This window comes from Phyllopteryx taeniolatus, chromosome 8, assembly GCF_024500385.1.
Source record: "Phyllopteryx taeniolatus isolate TA_2022b chromosome 8, UOR_Ptae_1.2, whole genome shotgun sequence".
In the NCBI taxonomy this organism is placed as follows: domain Eukaryota; kingdom Metazoa; phylum Chordata; class Actinopteri; order Syngnathiformes; family Syngnathidae; genus Phyllopteryx; species Phyllopteryx taeniolatus.
Genome location: NC_084509.1, coordinates 31971779 through 31988351, shown reverse-complemented (window position 1 = coordinate 31988351; position 16573 = coordinate 31971779). Strand labels below are relative to the sequence as shown.

The 16573-nt window shown below is 47.3% G+C and overlaps 2 protein-coding genes across 10 annotated transcripts in view; one reads left to right on the top strand and one right to left on the bottom strand.

Moving 5' to 3' along the window:
• The window catches only part of LOC133482116 (uncharacterized), a 35794-nt gene extending 23606 nt beyond the window's left edge, over positions 1-12188 (bottom strand). For 4 of the 6 annotated variants that reach the window (XR_009789693.1, XR_009789694.1, XR_009789695.1 and 1 more), the window contains exons 1-2: positions 10898-12188; positions 629-3121 (exon numbers count right to left, since the gene is read on the bottom strand). The gene's annotated coding sequence lies outside the window, so the exon portion shown is untranslated. Of the gene's footprint in view, positions 1-628; positions 3142-10897 lie in introns of those variants that run through there. The other 2 variants (XM_061781795.1, XM_061781796.1) reach the window with 2 other exon arrangements.
• si:cabz01090165.1 (uncharacterized protein LOC100333421 homolog) overlaps positions 3146-16573 on the top strand; it is a 43687-nt gene continuing 30259 nt past the window's right edge. For 2 of the 4 annotated variants that reach the window (XM_061781787.1, XM_061781781.1), the window contains exons 1-2: positions 3146-3577; positions 4548-4667. The gene's annotated coding sequence lies outside the window, so the exon portion shown is untranslated. The remainder of the gene's footprint in view (positions 3578-4547; positions 4668-16573) is intronic. The other 2 variants (XM_061781786.1, XM_061781779.1) reach the window with 1 other exon arrangement.

Genomic DNA, 16573 nt, shown 5'->3' with positions numbered 1-16573 from the left:
GCAACAGGGGAGTTTGAAAAACTCCCTCTGCTTATTCTTACATTTTTTTTATTCTGATGTTCATTGAAAATGCAGCGCGACAGAAACGGTTCTTAGGGGATAAAACGAGGGACACAACAGACAAGGGGAATAGGGGTGCGAACCACAACAGAACAATAGTTAATCTAGATATTTGAGCACACGTAACGTGACAACAGTCAAATCGTGTTCTTATTTGTGGACGGGTCGGGGGGGTGGAGACACCTGGTGAGGACATGCAACAACTAACCAAGAGAACAAGATGAGAGAGGACAGAAAAGGGTAGGACACGACACGATGTAGAAAATGAGCAAGGCAGTGCTACTAATGAGAATATTTTTAGTGTCTAAACACCTGTAAGAACCTGTGAGTTGATACCTTAATATAACTTGTGTTATTGTTAGTGGTCCCAGCACAAGCAATTCAAGCCTAAAGCTTTTCTATGGAACTTATTAGTGAATGAACACCATACAACATGCATGTTAGTCAGTCAACTGGTGTACAGAGTTGCTTAGTATTGACACTTGATTGTGGTACACCAGCCGACTCTCGTACCTCCAGGTTTTTATTGTATGCAATTAACTATCCGACGACCCGCATCTGTACTCACCCAATTGTGTTCTTCGTCTCCAGTGCTCCTCCCGTGCCCACCGCCTCGCTGTCCGCTCCAGCCACGCCACCAAACAACCCCCCCTGTGCACGTCCCCGCTTCCTGCTCGCTCCTTGTCCCGACAGTCCACCATCTCGCCTTGAATATCCTTACCTTGAGCCAACCCTCAATAAACCATTCTAAACCTACTCCCTCCACTTCAGTCTGCTTTTGGGTCCAGTCTAAGCTGATATGATTAGTATTGTTACAGAATACTCAGGCCATCATGGACCCAGCAACAATGGAAGTGTTGAGGGACCCGTTCACCCACCAGGGCGCTCATATCGGCAGACAAGACAAAGCCCTCTGCAAAATCATGGACTCCCTGAATACTCTCACGCAACAAGTCTCTCTCATGTTCTCCCAGAGCCGCCTCGGGTGAAGAGAGGGGCGGAGCTGTCAACTGATCACCACCTAGTGGGTTAGGGTTAGTTGGCTCCGATGGTGGGGGAAGATGCCGGTCCGACCTGCCAGGCCCAAACGTATCGTGAGGGTCTGTTGGGAACTTCTGGCAAAATCCTCTGTCATAAGGAGTTTCAACTCCCGCCTCCGACAGAACTTTGCTCATGTTCCGGGGGAGGCGGGGGACATTGAGTCCGAGTGGACCATGCTCCGTGCCTCCATTGCTGAGGCGACCGACCGGAGGTGTGGCCGTAAGGTGGTCGGTGCCTGTCGTGGACACCAACGGTGAGGGATGCCGTCAAGCTGAAGAAGGAGTCCTATCGGGCCTTTTTGGCCTGTGGGACTCCTGAGGCAGCTGATGGGTACCGGCTGGCCAAGCGGAATTCAGCTTTGGTGGTCGCTGAAGCAAAAACTCGGGCGTGGATGAATTCAGTTAGGCCATGGAGAAAGACCTCCGGATGGCTTCGAGGAAATTCTGGTCCATCATCCGGCGTCTCAGGAGCGGGAAGCAGTGCACCATCAACACTGTGTATAGTGGGGATGGGGCGCTGCTGACCTCGACTCAGGACGTTGTGAGCTGCTGGGGAGAATACTTCAAAGACCTCCTCAACTCCACCGAAACGCCTTCCCATGAGGAAGCAGAGTCTGGGGTCTCTGAGGTGGGCTCTCCTCTCTCTGGGGTTGAGGTTAACCAAGGTAGTTCAAAAGCTCCTTTGTGCCAAGGCCCAGGGGGTGGATGAGATTCGCCCGGAGTTCCTAAAAGCTCTGGATGTTGTGGGCTGTCCCGGTCGACACGCCTCTGCTTCGGGAGTATGGGGTATCAAACCCCCTGATACGGGCTGTGTCAGAGTTTGGTCCGCATTGCCGGCAGTAAGTCGGACTCGTTTCTGGTGAGGGTTGGACTCCGCCAAGGCTGCCCTTTGTCACCGATTCTGTTCATAACTTTTATGGACAGAATTTCTAGACGCAGCCGAGGCGTAGAGGGGGTCTGGTTTGGTGGCCTCAGAATTGCATCTCTGCTTTTTGCAGATGATGTGGTTCTGTTGGTTAATCAAGCTTTGATCTCCATTTCACACTGGAGTGTGAAGCGGCTGGAATAAGAATCAGCCCCTCCAAATCTGAGACCATGGTCCTCAGACGGAAAAGGGTGGTGTGCCCTCTCCAGGTCGGGGATGAGATCCTGCCCCAAGTCGAGGAGTTCAAGCATCTTGGGGTCTTGTTCACGAGTGAGGGAAGAATGAAACGGCAGATCGACAGGCGGATCGGTGCAGCGTCTGCAGTGATGCAGACTTTGTATCGGTCCGTTGTGGTAAAGAAGGAGCTAAGCCGAAACGTGAAGCTCTCAATTTACCGGTCGATCTACGTTCCTACCATCGCCTGTGGTCACGAGCTGTGGGTCGTGACCGAAAGAACGAGATCCCGGATATAAGTGGCCGAAATGAGTTTCCTCCGCAGGGTGTCCGGGCTCTCCCTTAGAGATAGGGTGAGGAGCTCGGTCATCCGGGAGGGGCTCAGAGTAGAGCTGCTGCTCCTCCACATTGAGAGGAGCCAGATGAGGTGGCTGAGGCATCTGATTCGGTGCCTCCCGGACGCCTACCTGGTGAGGTGTTCCGGGCACGTCCCACCGGAAGGAGACCCCGGGGACGACCCAGGACACGCTGGAGAGACTACGTCTCTCGGCTGCCCTGTGAACGCCTCGGGATCCCACTGGAAAAGCTGGATGAAGTGGCTGGGGAGATGGAAGTCTGGGCGTCCCTGCTAAAGCTACTGCCCCCGCGACCCGACCTCGGATAAGCAGTAGAAAACGGATAGCTGGATGGATCTTCACATCTTTTCTTTTACACTCTGACAGGCAATTAATTTGCTTCTGCGCATGTGTGCATGGCGTGGACTTCCTCGGGCCACAGGACAAACGTGTGATTGACAGATGGCCACCGGTGGAGGGCGGGGCTTGTCGTTTTGTTCCAATCCTCTCTCCTTTCTTCTCTTTTCCTCTCCCTCGCTCATTCCTGCGCGTGCCCGCCTCCCTCAAGCACTCTGGAGACGACCTCTCTAAGGAAGGAAGAATGAAGCAAGAAATAAAGCATGGAAGGAAGCAAGGAAGGTCTTGAAGTTGGTCGAGGAGACTTGAGCGTGATGGTGGCTTTTGAAGAGATAAGACGAGCACGCACACACTGACAGTTTGGTGCGCGCGCACACTGCAGAGGCGTGCGGGAGGAAGAAGGTGGAACAACGGGATTTCGCAATTGTCTGGCTTTTTATTTGTCACGTGTTACCGAGCCGAGCCGAGCCAGGACCCCGCCCGGATCAAGGCAGGGCAGCACCTGCACGATCTGCAGGATCGTGCAATCTGCATGATGATTGGCGATATGTGATGGGATTTACCCGTTTGGATGTTTGATTGATGACGGGACAGCTGGGTCGGTCCCCCCCACCTTTCTGACCATCCACGACCCCCCCACCCAAGCAGCCCCTGGCACGGATTCTTTGGCTGTCCTCACGATGATGGTAAGATTGCTTAAGTTTGCTTTGATCGGCAGCTGCCTTTGATGTTTTCTCAGTTGGTGGCAAGTGAATCGTCGTCGTAATTTGATGATACGCTGCCATTATCCCCTGCGCGTACGTGTGTGGATTGATACATGCTAGGATACCATATCCTCCACCCCCCATCGTGCAGGAATGTGATACTTGATCCTGTGCGCGTGCCTGTTACTGCCTCATCTATTATACATCAGGGGAGCATGAGAAACCCGAGGGGAGGGGGAGGAGTGTAAAGGGGGGTGAATGTGTGTGTTTGTGTGCGTGTGTGAGTGTGTGGGAGAGAGGGGGTGGGCAGGGTATTGGATATGGCAGTGGAACAGCACAGAGAATGTCACGTGTTCGCAATCAGGAGCACTTTCTGGGTTTCACGGGAAAGGAAAGTGATGAGCGCAGGGGTTTTACATTTGTAATTACAAAATGCGGAAAACTTCCTTCCTTCCTTCCTTCCTTCCTTCCTACGTTCCTTCCTTCCTCTTTTGTAGGTGTGTGTATGTTTCTGTGTACAGTGGAACCTCCATACAACACTAACTAACTAATAGGGGCGAGGTGTCCGTTATAGCAGATTGTCCGTTACATTGAAGCACTATTTTTTGTGTGTACCCATATTACTGTACAGTACAAAATTATTGTTTTTTTAGTTTTTTTTTCTGTTGCCTTAAACGCCCAGGAAGATTTTGTAAATAAATATTAAAAGAGCTTGAAAATGTTTTAAAGTTTCACATTTTATCCAAACTTGCCACGTCGGTATGCTTGGTTATGGGTGACGTTGTTGACGTACAGTACTCATCATAGGCGAATCGCTTTCATGAGCCGCGAGGAATTAGTGTGCTTCCTACTTCCAAATCCGTTGCCAAAGGCGAACAGCTTCACAAAAATTTTTACTGTACCAAAAAAAGCATGTTCCAGACTCCAGAGACTTGTGTTTTGTATTCCTCAGAGTTAACACCGCAGCCATGCCGTTCTCTCTCTACGCTGGAGTCTATGCGCAATATACAATAGATAGAACAATCATGACATGGCCGCCAAGTCAATGCCCCGCATTCAACATGGCCGCCAGGTAGGCACGAGAGGAACGTCTTTTGGAATTGGATCTAGTCATATCTATATCTGTATACTTACATTTCCATTGCAACATGCTGCCAATTTTTTTTTTGTCTTGAGTTTGTTGTCACATTTCTGTCGGGCCAATTATACATTACTTGTGCACTCACTGTGGTAGTCTCGCCACGTTGCACTATTTGCATATCTGTTGTTGACCAATACTGGCCACTCATGCCAGAGTAGCATCTGCACCACTTGCACAGTGACTGCAACATTTGCACAATCAACATTGTCCCAGACTATCGCGTTACTAATCACTTTAAAATGCAAACATTCCTTGAAGTCTGGGCGCCCTTTGCAAAATGGTCAATGCACCGGACTATTGCTGTATTAGTCATTCAAACTGCTCTAAGTGGTAGGTCATAAATAAATAAATAAATAAAAATGATAATAATAATTTGTACCGGCATCACCAGATAACTAGCAACCCTTTATTGCTCAGTGACTGTTTTTCTCAATGTCTTTATGTCTCAATGTCTGTCAATTGACTGTCTGTTGTCGTACAAGAGCGGCTCCAACTACCGGTGCCACGACAGGCACCAACCACCTTATGGCCACAGCTCTGGTCGGCCGCCTCACCAATGGAGGCGCGGAACATGGTCCACTCGGACTCGATGTGACTCGCCTCCCCCGGAACATGAGCAAAGTTCTGTCGGAGGTGGGAGTTGAAACTCCTTCTGACAGGGGATTCCGCCAGACGTTCCCAGCAGACCCTCACAATACGTTTGGGCCTGACAAGTCAGACCGGCATCTTCCCCCACCATCGGAGCCAACTCACCACCAGGTGGTGATCAGTTGACAGCTCTGCCCCTCTCTTTACCCGAGTGTCCAAGACATGTGGCCGCAAGTCCGATGACACGACCGCAAAGTCGATCATCGAACTGCGACCTAGGGTGTCCTGGTGCCAAGTGCACGTGTGTACACCCTTATGCTTGAACATGGTGTTCGTTATGGACAATCCGTGATGAGCACAGAAGTCCAATAACAGAACACCGCTCGGGTTCTGATCGGGGGGGCCGTTACTCCCAATCACACCCTTCCAGGTCTCACTGTCATTGCCCACGTGAGCATTGAAGTCCCCCAGCAGAACGATGAAGTCCCCAGCGGGAGCGCTCTCCAGCACCCCTTCCAGGATTCCAAAAAGGGTGGGTACTCTGAACTGCTGTTTGGTGCATAGGCACAAACAACAGTCAGGAACCGTCCCCCCACCCGAAGGCGGAGGGAGGCTACCCTCTCATCCACCGCGGTGAACCCCAACATACAGGCACCGAGCCGGGGAGCAATACGTATACCCACACCTGCTCGGCACCTCCCTCCGTGGGCAACTCCAGAGTGGAAGAGAGTCCAGCCCCTCTCGAGAGGACTGGTACCAGAACCCAGGCTGTGCGTGGAGGCGAGTCCGACTATATCTAGTCGGAACTTCTCGACCTCACACACCAGCTCGGGTTCCTTTTCTGCCAGAGAGGTGACATTCCACGTCCCTAGAGCCAGCTTCTGTAGGCGGGGATCGGGTCGCCAAGGTCCCCGCCTCCGGCCACCGCCCAGCTCGCACTGCACCCGACCCCTATGGACACCCCCACAGGTAGTGAGCCCATGGGAAGGGGGACCCACGTTACCCTTTCAGGCTGTGCCTTCGAGCTCCACCTCCGGGTCTGGCTCCATAGGGGGGCCCCGGTGACCCGCGTCCGGGCAAAGGAAACCTAAATCCATTTATTGTACTCGTCATAGGGGTTTTTGGAGCCATGCTTCGTCTGGTCCCTCACCTAGGACCTGTTTGCCATGGGTGACCCTGCCAGAGGCATAAAGCCCCAGACAACTTAGCTCCTAGGATCATTGGGATACACAAACCCCTCCACCTCGATAAGGTGACGGCTCAAGGAGGGGGGCAGTTTAAGTGACAAATGGAAAATTTTTTGGGACATTTTGGTTCCGGTGCTTCGTTTTATCCAATATCCGTTATATCGGGGTCCGTTTTATTGAGGTTCAACTGTATGTGTTTTTATGGGTGCGTGTGTTTGAGTGTATCTGTGTCTGTGTGTGTGTGTGTGTGTGCGTGTGTGTGCTTGTGCACGTATCATCAATGAGAGTGCACGTGTGTCAGGCTGTCTGTTGCAGCCCAGCGATGGGGGGGATTGGGGAGGGATCTGATCTCAGCGGGGATTAGGATATTTGCACCTTCACCAATTGATTGTTTTGTTGTGATGTGGTCACAGGGGGCAGTCAAGAGCTCAACATGCGAAAAATGAACAGAAAAGAAGAAGACGTAGTCCAAAAGAAAAAAATAAGTGTAGTTGTTTGTGCCATTTTTGTGCGTCTCTACATTAACCTAATAAAAGTTGTGTTTAGAACCAACGAGTGACCATCAAAGTCAACTGTGATTCGATGTAGTTTGACAGTGACCACGCCCACGCAGAAGACAGGAAGTGACTTTTGGCATGTGCTGCTTGCTATTTACTGAGTTGGCAAGGTTATTAGTTAGCTCGTTAGCTAACAGGTCAATGAATTTGATCATTAGCTACTCAGTTAGTTAGCTAGGTAGTAAAATCATTTACTAGCTGGTTAGTCACTTACTTACAGTAGTTTGTGAACTCCTTTATCAGTTACATTGTTAACTAGCTGCTTATTTAACAAGCTTGTTAGTTGACTAGCTGGTTGGTTGGTTAGTTAATTAGCTAGGTGGGTTAACTAGATGATTAGTTAGGGTTAGCTAGCAAGTTAGCTGGTTAGTTTGGGTTAGCTAGAAAGTTAAGTGGTTAACTGGCAAGCTCCTTAGTTGGATTTCAATGAAGAGCATCTTGTGGCGTCTTCAGAAGTGTCACCGAACTGATCACATGACCATGTGAATGGCTCTGATTGGCAGGTGAAGTGCTTGACTGTGATTGGCCACACCCACACACCTTTTGCAGTTTACAAGGCGACAGGAATCCGCGTGCTAACACCGCCTATAATCCGTCAGCTGTCAACGTTCCGTTTGTTGTCCCGGGCGTCCACTCGGCCATCTGGCCGCTTGGCCGCTGCTGCGCTCTCATTGGCCGACCGCCTCCTCCTCCTCCTCCTCCGCTGCACCGTCACGGTGCCGACACTGATGACATGGCCAGCGACAGAGTGCTCGCCCGTCACGTGACGCGACCGCAAAAACGGTAAAAGTTCAGCCAACGGTGTTGTTTTTCTTTATTTGCCAAGTATGTCCAAAAAACACAAGGAATTTGTCTCCGATAGTTTGGTGCCGCTCTAGTACGACAACAGACAGTCAATTGGCAGAGAATCCTTTTGGGACATCAAGACTTTGACAAAAAACAGTCACTGAGCAATAAAGGGTTACTCGTTATTGGGTAATGCCGGTCTTTTTTTTTGACAATTGTGTAAAAAGATGCATATATGAGCCGAACGCATTCACTCGTTCATTCATTCACTCCCTTGCTCGTTCGTGCATTCACTCATTCATTCACTGATGGATCCACTCACTCACTCATTTACACATTCGCTCATTCGTGTCAATTTAGTAATTTCATTGATTCATTTATTCATTCACCCTTTAACTCATTCATGCATTCTTTGATACACTATTTTCTGTTTGGCATTTGTTAATTCCCCAAATGGCATATTTTGGGGGAACCTAATCCCAAATGTTTTTGTTGTTGTTGTTGTTGTTTTTTACGATTCTGATGTATTTTTTTCCATGGCAAATGCTGCAGGATGTGATGTTGGTAAGTGTTTGAAATGTCACGAGTCTCTGCCTCAGTGTTTTTGGATCATGACTTGTGCTATTCAGAAGTGATGGTTTGATAGGCGATTATAATCCCTTTTTGGGTGTCCACGAAAATTTGTGCTTTTGCTATCAACCCCATCCCTAATTCTCGGCACCCCCTGCCGGCGGGTAAATGTCAGCGCAGCATGACAGAGCACAAACAGGTGAGGGCGACCAATCAGGATAGGCCACTTCCTTCGGGTGAAAAGCAACAGCAGATGTCAGTATGTGTGTGTGTGTGCTTTCTAAAATTATCTCAAGTGTATTCGTGTATGTGTACATGAAACCACATCACATGAGTTTTCATCCAATGACTTCCGAACATGTGACTTCTCATCACGTGATCATATGTCTTCTCACCACATGATTTTTCATCATGTGATCACATGATTTCTCATCACGTAACTTCTCATAACGTGATCAAGACGTCTCATCACATGATCACATGATTTATCATCTTGTGATCACGTGACTTCTTGTCACGTGATGCCAATTTGCGATGACAGGTTTTCGTTTGATGACAGCGTGATGAGGTAATGATCTCACGAGAGGTGGCGTGCGCCTGTTGCCCATCATCTGCAGCCTCTTTCACACAGAACAAACGCAAAAAGTTCCGGAATTTGTGACGTATGAAATACTCGTGTTCCAAGAAGCGAACGTCCAGGGTGAAACCGAACATGCGTGTGGGCAAACACGATGGAACACGATGGAACAACACGAAAGAAGACATGACAGGAAACAGCATTCTCCCATAATGGCATCTTGGCACTCTGGCATGCGGCAATTCTGGCATCGCCCTCCGGCTCCGATACACGAAGCATGTTAAAACTAATCAACTTTATTGTTATAAGCAAATAATCATTAACTTAGAATTTGATGGCTGCAACACGTTCCAAAAAAGATGGGACAGGTGGCAAAAAAGACTGAGAAAGTTGAGGAATGCTCATCAAACACGTGTTTGGAACATCCCACAGGTGAACAGGCCAATTGGGAACAGGTGGGTGCCATGATCGGGTAGAAAAGGAGCTTCCCTGAATTGCTCAGTCATTCACAAGCAAAGATGGGGCGAGGTTCACCTCTTTGTGAGGTGCGTGCGTGAGAAAATAGTCCAACAGTTGAAGGACAATGTTCCTCAACGTACAATTGCAAGGAATTTAGGGATTTCATCATCTACGGTCCATAATATCTGGAGAATCTGGAGAAATCACTGCATGTAAGCGGCAAGGCCGAAAACCAACATTGAATGGGCATGACCTTCGATCCCTCAGGCGGCACTGCATCAAAAACCAACATCAAAGTGTAAAGGACATCACCACATGGGCTCAGGAACACTTCAGAAAACCAATGTCAGTAAATACAGTTCGGCGCTACATCCGGAAGTGCAACTTGAAACTACTATGCAAAGCAAAAGCCATTTATTAACAACATCCAGAAACGCCGCCGGCTTCTCTGGGCCCGAGCTCGTCTAAGATGGACCGATGCAAAGTGGAAAAGTGTCCACATTTTGGAAATTGTGGACGTCGCGTCCTCCGGGTCAAAGAGGAAAAGAACCATCCGGACTGTTATGGCCACAAAGTTCAAAAGCCAGCATCTGTGATGGTATGGGGCTGTGTTAGTGCCAATGACATGGGTAACTTACACATCTGTGACGGTACCATTCATGCTGAAAGATACATGCAGGTGTTGGAGAAACATATGTTGTCATCCAAGCAACGTCTTTTTCACATAAGACAATGCCAAACCACATTCTGCACGTGCGACAACAGCGTGGCTTCGTAGTAAAAGAGTGCGGGTACTAGACTAGCCTGCCTGCAGTCCAGACCTGTCTCCCTTTGAAAATGGAGACCGCGGACTGTTGAACAGCTGAAGCTGTACATCAAGCAAGAATGGGAAAGAATTCCACCTACAAAGCTTCAACAATTCGTGTCCTCAGTTCCCAAACCTTTATTGAATGTTGTTCAAAGAAAAGGTGATGTAACACCGTGGTAAACATGAGCCTGTCTGTCCCAGCTTTTTGGGAATGTGTTGCAGCCATCAAATTGTAAGTTCATGATTATTTGCTAAAAACAAGAAAGTTTTATTAGTTTGAACATGAAATATCTTGTCTTTGTCGTGTATTCAATTCAATATAGGTTGAACATGATTTGCAAATCATTGTATTCTGTTTTGATGTATGTTTAACTCAACGTCCCAAGTTCATTGGAATTGGGCTTGTACATTTTTCCCCCTTGGGGATACAAATGACTCATAAAAGCTTTATTATGGTATGGGGGATTCGTCTGAGCGTATTCATGGTAAACAACACGTTTCCATAGTTATCGTGTGTGTCTAAAATGTAGACTAATGCAACCAAGTGGGCAACAAGATACCTTGAATAATTCGTACGCGTTTAACTTCTATTTGAAGTGAAGTCCTTTGAATGCGTCACAATTGCTAACCTGTTTGACGTTCTCTCGACTCGTTGACGACGACGTTCAGCGAGGCGGTTTGGCAGACTTATTGGGAAGTAGAATATCTTTCAGCTTGCTTTCAGGTGGGCGGTCCCTGTCGCGTCTCCTTGTTCCAAATGAGCGTGGTGCATCCAGCCAATAGAATCAAGGCAGACTGACCGTGTGTCACGCAAACACGTACACACAGTCTCTTCTCACACCAAACACCCCGAAAGGTTACATTGTATAATTTAAAAGGAAATTAGTACTCTTTGTACCTTTGGATAAATGTATTACTTTGTGACATTTTCAATTTCAGAAAATGAATAAAACGGATCTTTTTCACGCGATCTCGGTCAGCTTCAAGTCACATGATCGACCCGGATTTTCGATCATGTGATCGCATCAGGACATCCCTTGTGGTTAGCATTAGCAAGGCTAACAAGCTATCGCTGCTAAATGTTGTGCGTGTCACACTAACCGGTAACCGGTCACACTAACAATACGGACACCCGGACGCCGTTTGGGGGGCGCCAAATGCAGCAGCACGGAAGCTGATGTTGATGTTTTATTCAGACAGGACGTGTGGGCGGCAGGTACGCTTTGTACCACCGCCAGCTGTCGGTGTCGGTTTAGCGTCCTAACGAGTCCGCCGGGTCTCGTCGAGTTTGGCTTCCGGCGAGTGCGACAGTAATTCCTTTTAGGGGCGGCGCCATTTCAGGCCTTCGGTGTGAATAATCCAGCTCATTAATATTCAGGAGCCGTCACCTCTGCTCATGAATAGTCATGCGCTCAGCCTCTCATCATCATTTAAACATCAAACCTTTTCATTGATCCCATGTTCGCCTTTTCATAAAACGCACAAAATATACCATGAGAAAATACTCTGCGACATTGCATGACGGAACTACACGCGCGCACACACACACACACACACACACACACACTGATGAACACACACACTCGATGAGAGTCAATCAAATCTCAACATACTTCTTCCTGTCTGCCTTTTGGCATGCATGTGTGCCATGGTGTGCGGCAGCCGGGATGGTCGTGATGGTGTGGTTGTCATGGCGACCTTGGTATGTGATCAGCTGATTGGTGCTCGTTATGAGTTGATCGAAGCACTTTTTCAACAGCACTTCATGCTCTTACTCGGCTCATTGACTCCCACACTCGCACGCACACACATTTCTGCTGTTGAAGTCAGGTTGTTTGTGAATGAATGAATTTGATTACTTCCGACACGGCTTGACAATGTCAATGTCAATGACAAAGTCACAAGACTTGCAACTCGACTTGGACTTAAACAGCAATGACTTGTGACTTCACTAGGACTCAAGCCCATTGACTTGAAAAGACTTGCCTTTGTTACCTTTTTGAGTATTGATACGAACACCCTGCAGTTCTCTCTCAATAGCTCAACGTGCCAAAGTTCATTTTATTACAGAATGATTGAAACCATAATCTTGATGCTCCGAACAGATGTCACTCAGGTGGAAGTGTCCCACCATACTTAAGCTTCATTACAGGTTTTTTTGTTTTTTTACAGTGGACACCTTGTTGGGCACATTCATGCAGAGGAATTGACCAGGAGGTATTTCTCTCAGACACTACCGAAAGTAATGGTTTCATTGAAAAAAACAAGAAAAAAAACAGTGCAACATAAATCAACAATAAGGATGTTAATTATTGCAAAAAAAAAAAAATCCACATTGCATTGTAGGAATCGCGCAGCTTGACTTTACCTATGATTGTTTCTGTTAGGGCGGCACGGTGAGCGACTGGTTAGAGCGTCTGCCTCACCGTTCTGAGGACCGGGGTTCAATCCCCATCACCGCCTGTGTGGAGTTTGCATGTTCTCCCCGTGCCTGCGTGGGTTTTCTCCGGGCACACCGGTTTCCTCCCACATACCAAAAAACATGCGTGGTAGGTTAATTGACAACTCTAAATTGCCCATAGTTGTGACTGTGAGTGCGAATGGTTGTTTGTTTGTATGTGCCCTGCGATTGGCTGGCAACCAGTTCAGGGTGTACCCCGCCTCCTGCCCGATGACAGCTGCGATAGGCTCCGGCACGCCCGCGACCCGCGTGAGGACAAGCGGCTTTGCAGCGAGCTTTATGATAATGTTTGTAGACAAGCAAATGCTTTTACCTGCTATATGCACTTGGTGAATTATAGAAAAAATACTGTTGATTATCTAAAAGAGGAAACCAAATGTTAATTATTCAGTGAAATGTCTCATTTTTACGTGTATTCATAATTGCTCTTTAACCAAACCAAAAAATATTTCAGCCGATACTTGATTATTTATTATTATTCTGTTTAGTGTTACTTCAGAAATAAAGTGAGAAAAAGTAACTCATAGCATGTTGTATATTTTTTCATAGAATAACTGAAAACGTACTGTCGATCGGTTTTGAAGCGGCAACAATTTTGATCAGCCCCCTAGTTTTCTGATAAAGGTTCAATGCACTTGTTTATTAAATTTGTTTCGATAAATGAATATGGATTTTAGAATACATTGTTTATATATATATATATATATATATATACACTAACCCAGTCATTCCCAAAAAGTGCCGGTCCGGAACCCAATTTGAAATCCCAAGGCCCACCAAAACATTTAAGAGGCTTTACCATCAATAATATTCATAACTATGCTCGATAAATTGGTATGTGCAACCAATGAGTGGCTTTGTTTACCGTATGATTAAAATAGTTAGCAAGCAAGCTAATATACTGTAGGTAACAATATCAGTCTTTCATCAGGGCTCTGATTTGACTCCATGACACAACAAAGTGTATCAAAATACTAACTTTTAAGCGCTTGACCAATGAGTCACAGACATCTTCTTGTCGGTCGACATTTCACAATCACCGACTCACTCAACGTTAACTGGTCCTATTCATTTGTCATACATTGTCTACATTAACGTGTAAAAGTGTTCCTCAACTTCAATGGCTTGTTTTGTTCTATTTTGATCAGCTCCAGTGCTCCTTCGTGTCCGCGCCACGACCTATGATGCATTCAAGAGCAGCTCGGAAATCCCCATGTTCAAAATAAATTCAATAGTTTTAATGGCTGTAAAATTGTGTGTATAAGTAACGAGAAGCAGGGGACATAATCAGTGGTGCCTTGTTTCCCTGCTCAGTTAAGGCGACTCTGATTCTGGCAAAACCTGAGCAACTTTTATGTCTCGTAAACGTGAATTTCACTCATGGATGACCAGCTCACCCGGGCGTGCCACAGCCCCTCCCATCTCTCATGCACACTTGCTTTTCAAACGCTTATAAGTCATCCCCCCCCCCCCCCCCCCCCCATAAAGACTTTCCTCATTAAAATCTCACTGTGTTTTGTCTCTAACCATTACTATTTACCTATTTAGAAGAGGGATTCTAAAACTTTGGGTCCAGCTCGGGACTCCTTACAGTTTTCAAGCACCCCATCATAATTCTAACACCAATGAAACATCTCTTTTCTAGGAGGAAATCATAGCTGAAATAATATCAATAACAAGTTGCTGTTTTCCACTTTGTTTTATTACAAAATACAAGCAATCAATTGATCAGTCAACTTTTATTAAGCAGACTCATGGTCCATTAGAAAACACATAAACCACAGTACACAATAAGACAGGAAGGAAAATCAGAATCAGAATCATCTTTATTTGTCAAGTATATAAAAAACACACAAGGAATTTGTCTCCGGTAGTTGGAGCCGCTCTCGTATGGCAACCGACAGTCAATTGACAGAGAATAATTTTGAGACATAAAGTAATTGAAAAAAAACAGTCACTGAGCAATAAAAGGTTGCTAGTAATCTGGTAATGCCGGTACAATTTTTTAATTTTGACAATTGTGCACAAGGATGCAGAGTCCTCTCGCAATTCGAGCTGTTTGAATGACTAGTAGAGTAATAGTCCGGTGCAATGACCATTGTGAAAAGGTCAAGAAATGTATGCAGTTTAAAGTGACGAGTAGTGTGACAGTCTGGGACAATGTTGATTGTGCAAATGTTGCAGATACTACTCAGGCACAAAAGTGGCTAGTATTGGTCAACAACAGATATGCAAATAGTGCCGCGTGGCGAGACTACTACAGTGAGTGCACGAGTAATGTATAATTGGCCCGACTGAAATGTGACAACAAACTCAAGACAGAAAATTGGCAGCATGTTACAATAGAATTGTAAGTTAACTGTTTAACAAGTTAATGGCAAGAGGGAAGAAGCTGTTGGAATGTCTGCTAGTTCTAGTTTGCATCGATCGGTAGCGCCTACCTGAGGGAAGGAGCCGGAAGAGCCGGTGACCGGGATGCGGAGGGTCCGAGAGGATTTTGTACGCTCTCGTCTTAGTTCTGGCAGCGTGCAAGTCCTCAAGGGTGGGTAGTGGGTTACCGACAATCTTTTCAGCAGTTTTGATTGTCTGTTGCAGTCGGACTTTGTCCTTTTTTGTAGCAGCACCAAACCAGACTGTGATGGAAGAACACAGGACTGATTCGATGACTGCTGTGTAGAACTGCCCCAACAGCTCCCGTGGCAGGCCGTGCTTCCTCAGAAGCAGCAGGAAGTACATCCTCTGCTGGGCCTTTTTGAGGACGGAGTTGATGTTGAACTCGTACTTCAGGTCCTGAGAGACTGCAATTCCCAGGAACGTGAAGGTCTCGACGGTTGACACAAGGCAGCTGGACGGCGTGAGGGGCAGCTGTGGCAAACGCAGCCTCCTGAAGTCCACAATCATCTCTACAGTCTTAAGCGTGTTCAGCTCCAGGTTGTGTCGGCCGCACCGCAGCTCCAGCCGCTCCGCTCCTGTCGATACGCAGACTCGTCACCGTCTTTGATGAGGCCGATGACTGTGGTGTCGTCTGCAAACTTCAGGAGTTTGATAGCCGGGGGCGTTGAGGTGCAGTCGTTTGTGTAGAGAGAGAAACAGCGGAGAGAGCACACAACCTTGGGGCGCCCCGGTGCTGATGGTGTGTGTAGATGAGGTGGTGTCCCCCATCCTCACCTGCTGTGTCCTGCCCGTCAGGAAGCTGTAAATCTACTGGCAGATGGCAGGCGAGACGCTGAGCTGGAGAAGCTTTAAGAAGACGAGTTCAGGGATGATGGTGTTGAACGCAGATCTTAAGTCCACAAAAAGGATCCTCGCGTAGGTCCCCGCGCCGTCGAGGTGTCCTAGGTGTACCATCTACACCATGGTAAAATCATTTAAAATCTGCCCCTAAACTTCTAGCCTTACTGCCTTTCCACCTGGTCTCCTGGACACACAATATATCAACCTTTTTCCTAATCATCATGTCAACCAACTCCCGAGATTTTTCTGTCATAGTCCCAACATTCAAAGTCCCCACATTCTGTTATAGACTCTGTGCTTTCCTCTTCTCTTTCTGCCGAAGAACCCGCTTTCCAACTCTTCTTCTTCTTCGACTTCGACCCACATTAGCTGAATTTCCACCGGCGCCCTGCAGGTTGATGGCGCCGGTGGTGGACGTTGTTAACCCGGGCCACGACCGATCCGGTATAGAATTCTTTTGTCATGAACATGGTTAGGGCGACGGCGAGGAACGCAAAGCAAGAACATGGTGGACCCAATTGCAGGGAAGCAGGGAGGCAAGGCAGGAGTGCGGGAATCTCAAAATAATAATATTTAATCACAATGATAAAACAACTGGAGACTATGACAT